The following is a 3,163-nucleotide window of genomic DNA, read 5'->3' as shown; positions in this document are numbered from 1 at the left end:
TCTGCAGCGTACGGTTATGGACCAACCTCTCCTCCAAGGGAGATGTGGGTGTGAGAGTAACTGAGGATGAGGCGATGAATGTTGGTTATGTGTTGCATTTGATGGAGATTTTTAGGAGGCGATTGAAGGGAGTGAAGAGAATGGAGCAGTGTATGTGAGACAAATGGTAAGGAGATGACTGGTGAATATTAAGTCACTCATCTTGAGCACCCAAGTGAAGCCATTGAACATTTAGCTGCGCTGCAATCATCCTCAGAGTGAAACTGTTAGAACTAAGGATACTGTCTATCTTGGTCTCCAATGAAAAAAGGATCTTTCTCCTCCTCTTCACCTCCTGCACCAAGACTTCATCTCTACATGAGGAAAGCTTGAGGCATATTCTGTGACCTATTGTGAATTTGTACTCCTCTTCCACCACCTGCTGCCTCTAGAATGTTCCTCACCTTCAGTCTGGCCTCAAGACTTTGTAAACAAGACACTGCAGATGCTGAAAATCAGGAATAAAAACAGGAAATGCTGTAAGTTCTCTCTCTGCGCTTTGTTCAGTCCGCACGCTTGACCCTGAGCTTGTCTGCCATTTTGCTTCTCCGCCTTGCTGAAATCTCTGTCTTTGTCCCGATGTATTTGTTGCTTCAGTTAGAGCGAAAGTGACATCAGCCTGAAAACAGCACCTTATCCCTCAAACAGGCAGTTTTACCGTCTTCTAGATTCAACATTGAGATCAAGAATTTCAAACCTAGGACTCTGCACACCCTCCCCCTCGCCCCACCCACATCCCACTCCCCCTCTCCCCCATCCCACTCCTCCACACCCTCCCTAACCCCTCTCCTCCCCCCCCCTCCAATTTTATTTCTATTTCTTTGCACATTTTGGTTTTTCTCGTATTTTCTGCTTTCCTCAGGTGCACACTCGCTCTTTGCAACGTTTTGTCTCTGATCCTTTCCTTTCCCAATCACCATCCTGGAAAAATGACTCTGAGAACAATCTCCATTTTATACTTGAGCGTCATCAGCCAAGATGCTGTCCAGATTCAGAAAAACCAGGAAGTTAAGAGGATACGTTAGCCACAGTCATGGCCGTATAGGCAAACATAGGAAGCATTCGGTGGTCGTGGCAATGCTGGTGGCTTGCATCACCACAGAATCAACTTTGATAAATATCATCCAGGTTACTTTGGAAAGGTTGGTATGAGACATTACCATCTAAAGAAGAATCAGTTGTTCTGTCTGACCATAAATCTGGATAAACTGTGGACACTGGTCAGTGAACAGACCAGATTGAACTATACCAAGAAACCTGAAGGACCAGCACCCGCTACTGATGTTGTACACGCTGGTTACTATAAAGTTCTCGGCAAAGGGAGACTGCCAAAACAGTCAGTCATTGTCAAAGCAAAGTTCTTCAGCAGGAAAGCTGAAGAGAAGATAAAGGAAGTTGGTGGACCCTGTGTACTGATGACGTAAATTTTATAATTGGGTATACAAATAAAATTACTGTCACTTATAAAAAAAATTTGAATTAGGAACAGGAGGGGCCATTTGGCTTTCAATAAGATAACCACTGATCCGTTTGTGTCCTCAACTCCACATTCCACCCACCCCCAAAAACTTTGGATTCTTTTGTTAGGCCAGAATATATCGACCTCTGTCTTAAAATTGAGCTTGTCTCTGCTAAGGGGGCAACTTTAGGGCAATCAAGCTTTCAATCTTTTGTATCTCCAGTTCCATGGCAACATGGTTGACCCTTGCGTGATCTTTGAAATACTTAGAGTCTCAAAGCTGGAGCGTTGGTTCAGGGATTCGGGGTTGCTCACCGCTAACATTGTCAACCAGCTAGGAATGGCAATAAAAGCCAGCTTCGAATATAACACGTACATCCAACAAACGTCACTGAGTCCAAAATAGAATTGATGAAAGTGCCTGGAGATTTCTGGATATGATGTTATATGAATGCAAGCTGTTTCTAATGAGACAGAATGCATAACAGCAAATTATCTGACAGAAAGCCTGAAGTTCTATGGTTTCTGACTGTGTACTGTCACCATTTCCATAGTTGGAACACATCTTCAAATGGCTGAGAAAAAAAGGATGTTTTCATTCAGTAGCACATTAAGTAACATGTAAATACATATCTATTGAACATTCCTTGTTTAACCCTGTTATCAGAACAGTCGTACATTAAATTATTGTAAATACTTCAAAATATAACACTGGCCTAATTTTGTTTGGTTGTACCCTATTTAATCTGGTCTAATGGGTGTGAATCTAAAAACCTCCAATAATTGAGTCTCAAAAACTATTTTAATAGAAAGGCCAAAACACAGCAAAGACCTCAGCCTCACTTATTCCTCCCGCCACAAGATTCTATCTTAGCTAATTGTCCCATTTACATAATATTCCTTCAATTGTAAAGTACCCATCACATCCCAAAATATGAAAAAAAAGAATTCAAATGCAAATTATAGAACTGATAAAAATATTAATCTGAAAGACCTCTTCATCACACTTTGGAACTGGGGACCATTCAGGAACACAAACTAATATGGTTCTCCTCCATTCTCAGGTGCCTTAATTTAACTCTGCACTAACTCTCTGCCTTCCCCAGTGACCCCCAGCATCACAGATGCCAGTCTCCACCCAATTAGATTCATTCCAGGTTATATCAAGAAACGGTTGGAGGTATTGGATACTACAAAGGCAACGGACCCTGATAACATTCCAGCGACAGTACTGAAGACTTGTTCTCCAGAACTTGCTGCACCGCTATCCAATAACTTCCAAGACACACTGACATCTACCCAACAATGTGGGAAATTATCCAAGTATGTCCTGTACAGAAAAAGCAGGACAAATTCAGTCTACTCTCCATCATCAGTAAAGTGATGGAAGGGGTCATTGACAGCGCTATCCCCAGCACCTGCTCAGCAATAACCTGCTCAGTGACGCCCAGTTTGGGTTTCTCCAGGGTCACTCAGCTCCTGACCTCATTACAGCCTTGGTTCAAACATGGACAAAAGAGCTGATTTCCAGAGGGGAGGTGAGTGCGACAGCCCTCGACATCAAGACCGCATTTGACCAAGTGTGGCATCAAGGAGCCCGAGTGAAACTGGAATCAATGGGTATCACGAGGTAACCTCTTCATTGGTTGGAGTCATACCTGGTAC

The 3,163-nt window shown here is 42.9% G+C and overlaps 1 pseudogene; it reads left to right on the top strand.

Annotated features, from left to right (window-relative positions):
• Positions 1-1,017: 1,017 nt before the first annotated feature.
• On the top strand, positions 1,018-1,471 carry LOC145351418 (large ribosomal subunit protein uL15 pseudogene; annotated as a pseudogene).
• The last annotated feature ends 1,692 nt before the right edge of the window (positions 1,472-3,163 follow it).

Source organism: Carcharhinus amblyrhynchos, chromosome 13 (assembly GCF_965287045.1).
Source record: "Carcharhinus amblyrhynchos chromosome 13, sCarAmb.v2.hapA, whole genome shotgun sequence".
Classification (NCBI taxonomy): domain Eukaryota; kingdom Metazoa; phylum Chordata; class Chondrichthyes; order Carcharhiniformes; family Carcharhinidae; genus Carcharhinus; species Carcharhinus amblyrhynchos.
This window is presented reverse-complemented; position numbering and strand designations above follow the sequence as displayed.